General features: G+C 48.4%; 1 protein-coding gene across 1 annotated transcript in view; it reads right to left on the reverse strand.

Moving 5' to 3' along the window:
• Window positions 1–1415: 1415 nt before the first annotated feature.
• The window catches only part of AJAP1 (adherens junctions associated protein 1), a 138283-nt gene continuing 125070 nt past the window's right edge, over window positions 1416–14628 (reverse strand). The window contains exon 6 of the mRNA XM_019012412.4: window positions 1416–11039. The gene's annotated coding sequence lies outside the window, so the exon portion shown is untranslated. The remainder of the gene's footprint in view (window positions 11040–14628) is intronic.

A 14628-nucleotide genomic window follows, 5' to 3' on the forward strand; every position in this document is an offset into this window, starting at 1 on the left:
CACCTGGGGCTGAGCAGCAGGGTTCACTAGAACACAAGGTCGCCCCGCCAGCCTTGCTTTCTTACCCTGAGGCTTAGCTCCAGCCGGCCCAGAGACAGCTGATGTGAGAGCTTCACCTTTAAGTCCACATCAGGGCAAAAAAACATCCTGCCTCCCATGGGGAGCACAGCAAAGTGCAGCATCCCACCCAGGTCTAAGAGGGGGGTTTCTCAACCTCTGGAGCTGGATGACTGTGTTAGGGGGCTGCCCTGTGCTGGGTAGGGTGCTTATCAGCCTGCTAGCCTCTTCACACTAGATGCCAGTAGCATCCCTAGCCCCGTTGTGACAACCAGAAATGTCTCCAGACATTGCCAGATGTTGTGGGGGTGAGGATCACCCCACATTGAGAACTGCTGGCCTGGAGGCAGGGGCCTTGCTCCCCCATACTCTGCCTGATCCGAGCATGTCTGGAAGTGGACAGAGCTCTCTTTTGCACTCTGCAAATACTGTGAGTGCGCGAGGTATCTCCTGGCTCTGATACTGGAGGCCCTTTGAAATGTTTTGCCTTGGCACCAGCACACAATTATAAGCCTTGGGCCGACCCTTTCCCCAGGGCACGGTTTCCTCTGCAGGAATCTTTGCAAGACATTTGCTGGCCTGCAACTGCCCATAAAAGATCCACTGGAACCCCCCAACCCTGAGCTTGTAGGCATTTGTGGTCTTAGGTACAATGTGGTAGACCCTGCCTGGTTAACTCAGACTTAGTTAATAACCAACCCCAGGGCCCAGACACTGAGACCTGAAAGTGTTTTCAGAGTTGTTTAACTGGGCAAAGCATTGGTTTGGAGATAATGAAGATTCAGGGAGGAAGTCTTAGACTCTGTGAACCACAGGCATAGAAACAACGCCTATGTTCTTAGAGGAGGTCTCAGATAATATTGTTAAAAAATAAACAAAGAAGTAACATAAAAAAAAAGTCCTTATGAGGTCATGGCCTGAACTCATGGTAATTCTTTTTTCTCTTCTTTTTTTTTTTTCATATTATGTTTTTTTTTTAATAGCAACATCAGAGTACTAAATATACACAGGAAAGTTAATATAGGTGTTTCATTTACAATGTTTTCCAAATACATAGCTTTGAAATACAGAAACAACTTAAAAAAATCTGGAATAAAAGTTCACCTGTACGGAAATCACACCCAGCCACCTGCCCCCCCCCCACCCACATATATTGTGTCATTTTTGTTTATTAACATGATTATGATATGCATTTAAAGAAAAGAAACACAACATTAAACTACAGGAGGTTAACTCTCTCAAGAAGATGATATATAAATATGTCTATAGAGACAGCTGTGGTATAGATATACGGAGAACATGAAAACAGAGAGGCTTTTGTTTTCCTTTTGAAAAATAACAAGTGCTCCTTGTAAAAGTATAAATAAACAGTTAACAGTTTATTGTATCAGAAAATAATTTAGGAAAATGAAAATAAAACCAGTTTTGGTATACATGGGTAAGGGGGTGGGGGAATAAAGTTCTAAAACATTCAGTGCAAAACCTGTGAAAAAAGAGGCCATGTGGCCGTTGCTGTTTAATTTCTTGTCCTGTGGTTCAGCTTCAGGTTTGTGAATTTCTAGTTCCATGGGTGAGCTGAGGAGGAGGAGGGGACAATGGGCTCCATCTTTAAATAAATGCAATGAGACCTGGTGAATTCAAGAGTTATTTGAACACACTAGGATCATCAACATGGACCTGGTCCTTCTATTTCTCAGATCTGTGATTCTTAGACAGATGCCCCATGGGAAAAATCCAGTCAATAATTTGGATGTTTCACTGAGTATCCTGTTTATTCCATACCAATGCCCAGATATGCCCAATGGCCAATGCTTGATGTTGCGAAAGTCAAACATCCAAATGGTTGACCACCTTTTCCACTTAATCGTAGACACTCTAATGATCAATGGGAAGTTTAGTGCATGACAAGTTCAGCTGGCAAAGATGCATCTGGAAGCTAATCAGACTTCATAAAACATACATTGGAGCCAGACTTGTCCCTGGTGCTGACCATGGCGAGATCTCTGTGACTTGTCCCCACTCATTCAGCCTTTCGTGAACAGTTTCTACAGAATTAAACAACTGGAAGGCTTCAGACATTTCCCTTCTGTTTGGTTATTGGTCTTTTCTAAATGGTTTGTAGTAAACATGTGTTCCTTTTGAAAAAATAATGTAAAAGACTCTAAAAATGTTATCAATGCATGGCCTCGAGCTTCATTCCATGTCCAGTTCAATACTTTCTGGCTCTAACTCACATTCCTGGGGCTCCTGCTCTGCAAATGTGTGGAGCAACCTGATCTTGATCCTGGCTTTTAGTCCCACTCACCTCTCAACAATCCGGGTACCAAAGGTAAGTTAGTAAAGGTCATTGATAAGGTCATTAAAGTTCACGTGAGGCTTTGCTGTCATTCTCCTTTCCATTTAAATCATTTTAGCTGGAGGGTGACCCCTCTCTGGGCTCCAGCACCTGCCATCCTGTTTCTCCAGGAAAGAAAGAGAGGAAATGATCCAAATGGGGATGCCAGAAGAGGAAATTAAACAAAAAAACAAAAACAAAAACAAAAACAAAAAAACAGAAACACTTCTGAGAAGACCAGTATTTGGTGCTGCAAACTAGGCACATGTTTCTGCCAAATCTCAATGTTTCATATCGACACACTGTTTGAAGGAGCAGAAACTGATGTGGACTTTGTTCTTCCATCTTCACACCAAGCAACATGACATGTGACAGATCCTGAGACGTCTGCTGAACCTCTGTGTGTCACCTCAGGCTGAGAATTCATCTTTAAGGATCACAGTTATCATCAGTTGACTGATAACTAACTTTGCTAGGGCCTTTCACCCTCTGGCTTCAGAGGAAGCAACGCAAACACTAGTGAAAAACAAGAAATAGAACAAAACACACCTGCGGATAGATTGTGGCAGTTAAATTCAAGGAGGGTGTGGGCAAACACCCCCTCTGGCACGCCAGCGGGCTTTCAAAACCAGTTGCCCCGCTTGTCTTCCAGCCCCTTAACTGGGAGAATTGTGCTTGTATGTGGAAGTGACACCGTATCTAAGAGCACCTTAGAGAATCCTGCTCCTCACATTTTCTAGGGTCCCATTCATGTTGACTTGCTGCATACTCAAGAAACTCCCATGTTGTTTTGTAGGCCTTAAGTGGTAGGCAGTCACATAACTTGATATTAGAAATCCACATGTATGTGAGAGAAATAATAGAGAATGGTGTTTCCACCCCAGAATAGACTGCGGAGGCAACAGGAGAGGGTTCCCCTGGGAGCAGCAGCTGCTGCCCTATAGAAAACCTTGTCAAGAGCCATGCCATCAGCTTGCTCCTATGCCCATACATGGCTCTCAGCAGCCTGAGACTTCAGCAAAGCCCTTTCTCTCTTCTGCCCCAGGTGAGTCCTCCAAAGGTTGGAAATTAGGGTTGGGGTGTCACAGTGGGTTTCGAATTTTCCCTTTTGGCTTGGGATGACTGAAGAGTGAACAAGAATGGGATGATTCTGTTAGGAAATGAGACACTGGCCCGGGGATTGGTACAATGGTGTTCACCCCTGCAGTTCCCTGTAAAATGATTTCAAACAATGATACTAGGGCTCCTCAGTGTCCCCTATGCTGTATTAGCAGTGGCCGTAAGTCTTCATGGTACATAATGGTGCCGAAAACAAAACAAAACAAAACAAAAAACAGAGCTTACGACTGCATAGTGTTCTTGCTCCTCCCATGGCCAAAGCTATCCCCAATTTTCTGGGGGCAAGGACCTGCCCAACCCAGTAAGACTAGAGTGAACTGCCAGTTTGCCAACCCAGAAGCTATCAACATCAACACTAAGAAATTTTGCTGTGGAAACGACGAAATCTGACAAAAGCTAACCAGTGTGAGTTGCTTAAGCCCATGCAAGACTGAAGTCTTTAGGGAGTTGTTATTTAGTGTTGCAAATATTTGGGTGTTGAATTACAAAATGAAAACCCGGGTCTCCAGGGGATTCTGTTTTAAGAGAGAGCCACCAGAGACAAAACTAATTAACTTGTATAAAGGAGAATTTCCTACAGTCCAATGCTCCCTGCATCCTTTCCTGCCGCATGTTACTTAACAGATGTTTTACTATGGAATCCAAGATATTGACAAGAGTTAATCCAGTCCCAAGCGCATGTCTTAAGAACTCTCTTGGCTTAGAACATTAACCCATTTAATTGACTGTTATCTACGGCATACGTAGGTTCTGATTCCAGCCTACATGAGAAGACAAGTAGGTCATTTATATGGCCATTTATACAGTCACTGTTCCCTTCCCCCGCTACTCACTAGTGCTTAATCTCTATAAACCTGTGTGTCCTAGATAGGCAAGCTTGGCCCAATTTATATTATGCCTCTTATATATGACTCAGATTTACGGCTCATTCAAAACTGCTCTCTTGATTCTATGTACAGTAACTCTTAGAACATTTAGCAGGGAATGCTTCACGAGGAAAAGGCAATGGAGCTACAGGGAGGATTCATTTTATGCTTTTAGCTCCAAAACAGGCCCATCACCATTGAGTTGACCGTTCTCTTCAGTCACCTTTACAATGGGGCATGGGCTGTGCGTTTACAGGTGTGGAGTGTGGACTTGTGGCTGGTGTGTTTGGGAATCGATGGAGAGAACTTTCCTCCCCACGCCCTACTGCCTTAGGGACCCTAAGACTAACATCACTTGGGTCACTGGATATTCTGGGGGCCATTGTGCACACCGCTCCCTTAGTCTGCTGTGGCCTATGTATTTAACTCCCTGCAACCAAAGTGAAATAAGATGGAAAATGGGATGTTCAAGTGCTTCTGCACCGGGCTGGCTGTTCTGAGGGGAGCTGCTTTGTGTTTCAGGCAGAGAGTAGGGTGGGGCCACTCCTCTGACAAAGTGCAAATGTTCCCATGTTCCCATGGGCCCTTCGGCATAAAGGGAGGTTGTGCAAAGAGTTAAGTTTCCTAGCTAGGGATGGCTTGGTCACATGGAGGCCTATATAAACTCCCGGGATTGGCTACTTTGTGCTCACTAGCTAAGACCTTTCTAGAATGATTTGACATCAGAAGAAGCTCATTCTTTCTGTTTGACTGAGGGCTGGGGTGGTTTAAAAGATAGCAGTTCTCTGCCTAGACCTGTTTTTAGTCACTCCTTACATCCAAATACAAGCTCTAAACCTAGACACACAAAACCACACAGAGCCATGCTTCATGGTCTTTGGAAGGAAGGGCTGGTAGCACGTTTCAAAACCCCAAACATTCATTTAAGACCTCCCTGGAATGCTCAGATAAGGCTGAGTGTAACTAACACAGAGATCTTGGCTCTGAGTGAGCAAAGAGGGAGTTTATCTTCCTAGCAGGCGGCACATCAATGTACAATAAGTGGGGAAGAATAATCAAAGATCCTCAGATGATGAGTTTCGCTCATTTATGTGGGCTGTGCTATTTACACTGGAAAACAAACAAATAATCAAAAAACAGTATGGCAGAGCAAATTGACAAACTGCACCAAAGTAACCACTCAAAAATTACATGAATCACGGCATGTTTTGGAATAGCTGCTTACTTAAAAGCAGATGCTGTTTAAGAAGGATGCCACTAAGTGAGCTCAGTGCTGGGGGAGCTTCTGGAGAGGCAGCTGCCTTCTGGCACCAAGAGGAATGGCACCCCCAAGGTGCCCGTGCCCTGTGGGCCAAGTCGCTGACGTTGAACCCCCTTATCCTCCTTAAGACCTGGCTGACCTGAGACCTGCTTGGCCTGGCAACCTGACAGATGGGACCAACATGTGAGGGGCTGGGCAGAGCCAGTGCCCAGGGGTGGGGCAAGCTCATCACCAGGGCAGCAGCCCTCATCCTGCCCCTGCCCCTCTGCTTCCACTCTTGCTGGAATGACAGAGGAATTTGGTGGAGAACCAGGCGTCGTAACAACTGCGATGTCTTATCTTCAGCGCTGCACTGTATTTTATCCAAGAGCTAAGACTAAGGCCTTCTTCCTCCATCCAACACCAGACCAACCCTCAAGCAGCAAGTGGTAATTTTCCAGTAGGTGATGGGTCGCAGGAAGAGGAGATGTAGACAACCCCTGCCTCTCTTTCTTCCCCTTCAATGCCCCCCACTCTCTCCCTCTTCCCCTCTCTCCTTCTCTGCCCCCGGCCCCATCACTCTGCTCTGCTCTCTTCCTGCCTCTTCTCTCTCTGGAAATTATTTTGGTTTGCTTTCACATTAACCATCCACCTCCTCCCACTGTAGAATATAAAGCCCACAAGGCCATAACTGTGCCCATCTTGCCTCCGACTGTATGGCCAGTGTGGTAGAAGTGGAACAAGTATTTGTTGAATAAGAGGATGAATGACTGATCAGTTCATTATGGTGATGCAGAACGGGTTGTTTCTCTCCAATGGCATATGTGAGTAGTGTCTTAAAGAATTCACATGCTGAAGCAAGAATGGTTCAAGAAATCAGGTGTCTTGGTATCTTTTCCCACTGTGACTTGAGAAATGGCTTTGTGGAAGGGGGCAGGGGTAGGGGAGAAGACAGTCCAGTGGAGCACCAAGTCTCATATATGCCCTGATGAAAGAGATCACCTTGATGAAAGAGGGTGATGGTAGGTGCACAAAAGAAGGTGTGTCCTGGTGCCATCTTGAAATAAGTATGAGAAGACCAAGCCTGACCGTGAAAAGGCTGAGTGAGAGTCCCAGCCTCACTCCCGGTTCCTGGTCTTATCTTTCAAGATACAGGGTCAGTCCGCTTCCTGGGCTACAGACAACCCTGGACCACCTGAGCAAAGAAGCGAAAGGGTAAAATACCTCTCCATGGGCAACAGGGTCAAAATAGAGACCATCCAAGGTGACAGGGTTGATCCTTTGGTGCGTTCACCTTTTAATATGGCCTACACATTAGGCATGACCATCCAAGGTGACAGGGTCGATCCTTTGGTGCGTTCACCTTTTAATATGGCCTACACATTAGGCATGACCATCCAAGGTGACAGGGTCGATCCTTTGGTGCGTTCACCTTTTAATATGGCCTACACATTAGGCATCACACACAAAATTTTGAAGACCAATCCCTCTAAGCATGGCTTTTCCTGATGCTAAAATATGGCTGTGAAAGAGTCATGTACTTTTGAAAGAAAGGATTAAGATGGTAAGATCACATTAGTAGTAACGGGTTTCCTGGTGTCCCGATTCAAAGAGTGGGTAGGGTTTGCTGATGAGTTCAGGTTTCTAATTTCACAATGCTCCAGGAAGGACTGGAGTGAATTTCTGGGAGCTGAGTGTAATATAAGAAGTCCACTCAAATTCAAGATTGGCAAGGACTAGAAATACTACGGAGAAGACAAGGTCCCCTAAGTGGCCTCTCCCTTCTGTGTGCAAGGAGGGCAGTAAATAGGAACACTAGCAGCCACCTCCACACACCCCAGGGTGTCACCACGCTTCCACATTGCGTTGAGAAGGCTTGGATTTGTCTCGGTCATGGCTGGAATCTGAGCCCAGTGGGAAACGGTGGGGAAGCTCCCCGACCATGCCTGGAGAACCCTGCCTTTCTCACACCGAACTCGGAAACAAGAGCAATGACACGCATATTCCAATCAGACAAAGTGACATCAAGCGTGTGAAGACTAGCAGCGACTTTGTCTGAGAACGGACTGGACTGTACAAGGAGTGCATTCCCAGCTGTTTCTAAAGCTTTAAAAGCAAAGGCAGGTGCCAGGAGGCTGCCAGGGGGTTTGCGATTGCGGGATCTCCGAGGAATAAGATGGAAGTGGACGAAAACTGGGGAACCCTAACAAACCACATCACCCTTCCTTGGAGTTCTTTTCTTGAGGAATAAAAGCTCAAGCAAAGGAAAGGACCAGGCCTTGGGTGGGGGATGGGAGGTGTCTACTATTAGACTCTGAATTCCAGGGGTCAAGCAGAGGAGAGAGGACACCAACTAGCTTGAAACACTGCCCCAAGGCTGCAGAAGGACTGATCAGGCCAAATCAGCAGCCACCGACACACAAAGTACATGGGCATTACCTATACATACGGCCCGAAGTAGGACAAGTCTGTGCTCTGGTGCAGACTTCACCGTGGGTGGGGCTGCATTTCCGAGGCCCAGTCACTTTCACTCATTATCTCCTCTTACCTAGACGACGATCCCAGCTGAGGGGTCTGGGAGAGCAGGTAACCATTCAAAAAAGTAAAGTAACACGTCTACAGACACTGCCTCAATCATCCAGAAATAGCAGCCTTTGTGTGGATTTACCTTGACGGATGTCATGTTGGTACAGAACCAGACTTTTGGGTGTGGAATGGGCATGCATTTGCTTGTCTGGTGGTTGTGCCTGTGTGGGTCTCACAGCCCTGCCTTGAATCTGTGGCTCTTACCGGGGACAAGAGGGTTGTTGCATTACGCTTCCTTCCAAGGCTCGATGTCTTATGGACCCAGGAAAGAGTTCAGGGCATCCAGGGTGCCGCCCATGGTCAGAGAAGGGGGCTGAGCAGCTGGGAGTTGACAGAGCAGATACCAGGAGTCCCTCGGGAATCCTAGGTTCTCATGATCAGTGAACCAACAGGGCCCCCCGGCCGTCACCTCCTCCTCAGTTGGGCTCACTCTGGAGCTCAGAACGTCAGAGACCAGAGCAGCCGCCCCACTGCCTGTTGGACGCCGCCAGCCCTCACCATGCACTCGCACCACGCTGTGCTCACCTGGAGTCAGGAGGCCCACCTCAGCGGGAGGGAGTGATTGAAGGAGAATGGGATGGACGAGGCCGGATGGCGCGCAGAGAGAGCTGCAGGCTGGAGCGCCGTGCAGGTGAGTGCCAGGAACCTGGAGACGGGCAAATGCCAGTGGCAGATGTTTGCATTGTCTCAGGATGTGCCAAAGCTTGGGGGGAAAATGACAGAACAAAAACTAAAGAACAACTTTTCCTAATTTGTGAGCAATACCATGGATACAGATCTCAACACTGCTGCGTCACAAAAACAATCCTTTCACCTCCGGAGGCCTTACTCTAGGTTCACATGTTTCAGGAGATACAAAAGTGAACTTTTGAAGCATATCACAAGGTGTTTTAGAGGGAGACTGAGCCCGAGGGAAGAATCAGGTCATCAGCCTGGCCAGTGAGGGCAGTAAGGTCAGCTGTCTGTCTGATCTTTAACCTTTTTGCCTGGCCTGTGACATTTCACTGAATTGGCTCATGCACTCTACTGCTGAAATTAAAGTTGCACGTGGGCCACGCGTGAGAAATATAGTCTTTGGAGACAGGGACCCACACCATGTTAGGCATCTCCCATAGACAGGAAACATCCTTTAAGGAGGCACAGCGTGGGCCATGAGATGCATCCCTAGATCCCTACAGCACCCGCTGTTGACAGCAAGTCTGGGACACCAGTGAGCCCGTTTCAGGTGAGGCTTGTGAGGGAGGCCTGGCGGCATGGCAGTATTTTTAATAAAGTGTGTGTGGTTGGGATTCTCTGTACTGAGGCTCAGGTCTGGGGCCCGTTTCCACTGCGTAGTTCTACAGTAGGATTCTCGGTGACAAAACAGAAACATCCATCAGCCAATGGAAGCTGACAGGAGAACGGCATCTTTGCCGAGACTTCCCCCAAGATTCCAAGTCACCCTTGGGCCCTAGAAAAAGCGGGCGACACCTGCCCACCTGCGCAAGGGAAGGCAATACAGCACAGGCCAGGTCAGGGCACTGCCCGAGTGGGGCAGCCTTGTGGTTTGCACACAGAATGACCATTTTTCGTTTTCAAACCAACTGGGGCCCTTCATGTATGTCTAAGTTCTGCCCTGACATTACACACACACATCATAAGGATATATTCCTTTAATTTTTGGAACTGGAAAACTTCTTTAATCCAGTCTATGCTTGTATGACACACACGTCCAAGAATCCACCACCCACCCAACCAGGGGCTCAGGCCCATCTGTAAGCAACCAGCTACGTAAATGTGAACGTGGCTGTTAGGTAGCATCTTCCAATACTTAAATGAAAAAAAAAACATATGTATGCATATGTGTATATATATACACAAACATATATATATATATATACACGCAAACATATATATATATACACACACACACACACACACACACATATATAAAACCTTGGCATTCTTAGTTCTGGCCCAAGATAGTAAGTCACACATTTGATGCCACTCACCAACCGTCTAGCAAATGCAGGCTGTCATTTAAGGGCCTCCTTGTCTGGGTCGAGGCTGTCCCCTGGGGTGAATGGTGATGGAATACCAGGTCTCCAGAAAGAACATGCTCACCTGTGGAACTGCATTTCCAATAGATGCGTCTATATGCATGTATGTGTATTGTGTGTGTGTATGCACACGTGTGTAATATGTGTGTGACGTGAGTTGCCAAAGTAGAAAACACTGGTTTATTCTGCTCATACTAAGCATGTGAAATAAATCAGATTTTGTAACCTATAACACAATTCTTTTTTTTAAAAAGGAACATTTAAGATCTTCAAAAATTGCTACAGTACAAAAAAAGTGTGTGTGTGCGTTTGTATTTATATATTTATATATGTATATTAACCAGAAATAGCGACTCTATCGGAAGAGATTCCCACCCCTGTTTTCTGTAAGATTTCTCTGCGTGATTCGCTGGGCCCCGGCTCTGCAGCCGAGCCTTTCGGGTCAGTACATGGCACATAATGGTATTATTGGCACAGGTTCAGAATCGTAGGACGAATCCTAGGTTTCGGATGCTTCCTCCCGTCCCTTTCGCTGGGTATCCTCGTCTCTCTGCCTCTGGTTCCTTTCTTTCTTCTTTCTGTTCTCCAAAGAAAACTCTGGGAGAAGGCAGTCACCCATAGGCATGAGCATTTTTACAAAAATAGATTTGGCCTAGAGCGTCCTGCTCTGTGAGTTTCCCACCGGCAAACAGAAGTGGTAGGTGCGGGGACCCTCCCCCTTAGATAGCTCAGTTTTAGGTTTTGTCTTTTTTGTTTTGTTTTGTTTGTTTTGTTTTTACAGGTTCACCAACGGAATCCTGTGTGGAAAGAAAACAAGAAGAGATTAAATGGCAGCACGCCGAGGGCGCGACAAGTCCGTGGGGTTCTCGGTCGACCGGGACCCCCACACGCAGCACCCCCGCATGCAGAGCCCGATCGCTCCCTTTATCGGTTCACTGACACGGAGGGGTCCTTGGAACGTGGACAAGGCCTCACTAGAACTGGTCAGCAGGAACTGGAAGAAACACTGGGAATCCCAAGGGTATGAAGTGGGAGCCTGAACCTTGTGGAATTCTGGTCATTTACAGAGCTCTGAGCTTGCTACCAGGGGCTGGGACCACCCCCTCCGCTAACTCATGGTGGGGGTGCCGGGGCATCCGGTCCCAGGCGTGCATGGCAGGGGGCCTGCGTGTGGCAGCCCTGCTCTCACTCTCTGTCCAGTTTCCTCCCGTGGAGGATGGCGTGGGGCCTGCTCCGCTCCTGTGCTGCAGGAAGAACAGGAGTCTGTTTCCGTCCACTGCTCAGCTGCAGGATCCCCGAGGCCAGAACTCGGGAGAGATAAATGGACTGCATCAGAAAATCCACCTCCCGCATCTCCCCAGAGGTGATCTTGCTGAAGAGAGAGAAGGCGAGTCCCACCTGGGCACAGGTCAGGTGTGCTGACTGCGATTGCCATCTTCAGCGGGCAGGCTGAGAAGGGGCGGCTCCCACCCAGCCAGCCCGAGCCTCGGAAAATGGAAAATGCAGTCTCCCTGGCTGAGTGAGAGCCCCCAGTAGGTCAGCATCCCTCAGAGAGTCACACCGGGCATGGCCAGGTGAGCTGGAACACGTCACGGTCCCATCTGGGGACCTTCTGCCCAAAGTTGCGTCTCCGTCACAGGGATGGGGTGCTGTCTGGGTCCCTCTGCTGTCACTCAGAGCTCCTTTCAACTACAGGCAATCAGGACCCTCAGCAGTAGAAAGAAAATGCTACCGCATCCTCATCTGTGCAGATGACACATATCAGAAAGTGGTAGGATGGGGTGGGGGTACCCGCTGATCCGAAAATGAAGTCGGAAAAACACCCAGTGGGAGCTCTAGAATTTTTCCAGCAGCTGCATGCATAGCATGCGGCCAGACCGGCTCCGTCATCGTCATCGTTGGAGCTTAGCAGAAATACAGATTCCCAGGCCCACCTCTGGAGACCTGGAATCAGGGTCTCGGGGTAGTGCTTGTGAACGTGGGTTTTCAGAGCTCCCCAGGTGAGGTCAGTAACTGCCAGTCCTGGGTCCATTCCCCAGTTCTTCCCAAAGACAAGGGTGCGGCTTTCTCTCTCCTGAATCAACTGAGCCCACCGCAGTGATTCTGGTTGGGACTGGGGAGGAGGGGCCCCAGGTGGGACATGCCTGCCTTCTGAGGGACACATCCCAGGAGTGGACAGCGAGGCCGGCAGGCCCCAGAACAGCTCCTCCTGCACAGCACTGCGTCCCTGATCATCAGCACTGCGTCTCTGATCATCTCCAGGAGACTCAGTGTGCCAGAGTCTACTCATTTGAAGGTGGAGGTGAGGGGCTGGATCTTTCCCTGGACCCCTCTGCACCTGGACAAGAGGCTGGGCCCTGGGCGTCACCTTCCTGCTTGCTGCCTCCAAATGACACCCATGTGGACAACTCCATGAGGCTACAGTCGAGTGTCCGCTCAGCTACTGTGGGAAGACCAGCTGCTGTGGGCACAGGGTTCACTGCATGTAAAGAAAGGAGACATCCTGGCCAACATGGTGAAACCCCATCTCTAGTGAAAATACAAAAATTAGGCATGGGGGCGCGCACCTGTAATCCCAGCTACCTGGGAGGTTGAGGCATGAGAATTACTTGAACCCGGGAGGCAGAGGTTGCAGTGAGCCGAGATGGCACCACTACACTCCAGCCTGGGCAACAGAGTGACACTGTGTCCCACAAAAAAAAAAAAAAAAAAAAAGAAAAGAAAAAAGAAAAGAAAGGGGACGTGCCTTTGGGTTAGTGCCGGATCACTCTTGGTAGCCTTACTCCAGCTGTGCCCCACCCCTGCCCACCTCTTCCACACTCCCCGGATTTGGGGAAGAGGGGCTTAAAAAATGAAGTAATTATTACAACACAGAGAGAAATATCCCTCTTATATGTCCATCTTGGTAATTTTTTTGAAAGTTAAAAAATGTGGAGACGAATGCTGTCTGATTCTACTTACAGGAAGTACCAGAGCTACCAAATCCACAGAGACAAAGAGTAGAATCGGGGGCCAGAGGATGGGGGGAGACGGGGAGTGAGTGTTGAGTGGGTGCGGAGTTTTAATACGGGGTGACGGAAGGAGGTGAAGAGCTGGCTTGTGAAGATGCCTGCGCAGGACGGTAAAGGCACTCATGCCATTGAACTAGACACGCATAAATGGTTACATGGTAATTTTTTTTTTTTTTGAGACTGTCACCCAGGCTGGAGTGCAGTGGCACGATCTCAGCTCACTGCAACCTCCGCCTCCTGGGTTCAAGCGATTCTCCTGCCTCAGCCTCCCTGGTGGCAGGGATTATAGGCGCACACCACGCACCCGTCTAATTTTTGTATTTTTAGTAGAGATGGGGTTTCGCCATGTTGGTCAGACTGGTCTCAAACTCCTGACTTCAGGTGATCCGCTGGCCTCAGCCTCCCAAAGCGCTGGGATTACAGGTGTGAGCCACCGTGCCTGGCCTAAAATGGTAAATTTTATGTTACATATATTTACTACAATTACAATTTTTCTTAAAAGGGAGATAAAAATCCTGGGGCCACCAGAAGCTAGGCTTCGAGACCCTACACTGGGTCCCGGTGTCCTGGGACTGTCACCGGTTGTAAGCTGCTGTCCCTGTGTTCCCTGATCATTGATTACTCACAAGGCCAACCTTTTGCTCTGGAATGTGTTCAGGGTTGGACCATAAGTCATATGGCTGCCACCTTAATAAGAATAGTTTCCTGCCTGAACCATGGCCCCGGCTGCTTTCCAATCCTTAATCCTGACCTTAAACAGGAGAATAAAGGCCGGAGGAGCAGCTTCCAACCCTTGCGTCTGTCTGGCTGTGCTCCGGAGGTGTTCCCATGTAGACTTTATCCTGCCACTTTCCCATGTGAAAGTCCCCGTGTGAAGGTGGAGGCAGAGGTTACAGCGAGCTGAGATCGAGCCACTGCACTCCAGCCTGGGCAACAGAGCGAGACTCTGTCTCAAATAAAAAAAAGAAAAAGAAAAAGAAAAAAAGCCTCCTGCACTTCCCATGCTGGCTCATCAGATCCTTCTGCACTGGGTCCTGGCCGCCTTTCCACCTCACTCTTCCTCTCTACGTTCCAGCTTCCCTGATTTCAAGTTGCAAATATCAAGCCTCAAATCCTTCAGGTTTTGGCTGGAAAGAACACCTCCCTGGGGAGGGCCTCTTGGATGCCCCATTCCTTCCTACACACATCCCCTATTTTACTTCTGTCTCCTGCAGCACTTGCTCGGTGACATCTTCGGTATGGGACCATCTGCATCGAGCTTTATTTGGGCAGATGTGCAAGGCATCCCCTGCTGGCAGCACAGCCCCCTGAGAACGGGGGTCTCCTGCCCGTTCACCATTGGTTCATGCAGGTTCCAGTTCTGTGCCTGGCCCGG

The sequence above is a fragment of the Gorilla gorilla genome, chromosome 1, assembly GCF_029281585.2.
Source record: "Gorilla gorilla gorilla isolate KB3781 chromosome 1, NHGRI_mGorGor1-v2.1_pri, whole genome shotgun sequence".
Lineage (NCBI taxonomy): Eukaryota > Metazoa > Chordata > Mammalia > Primates > Hominidae > Gorilla > Gorilla gorilla.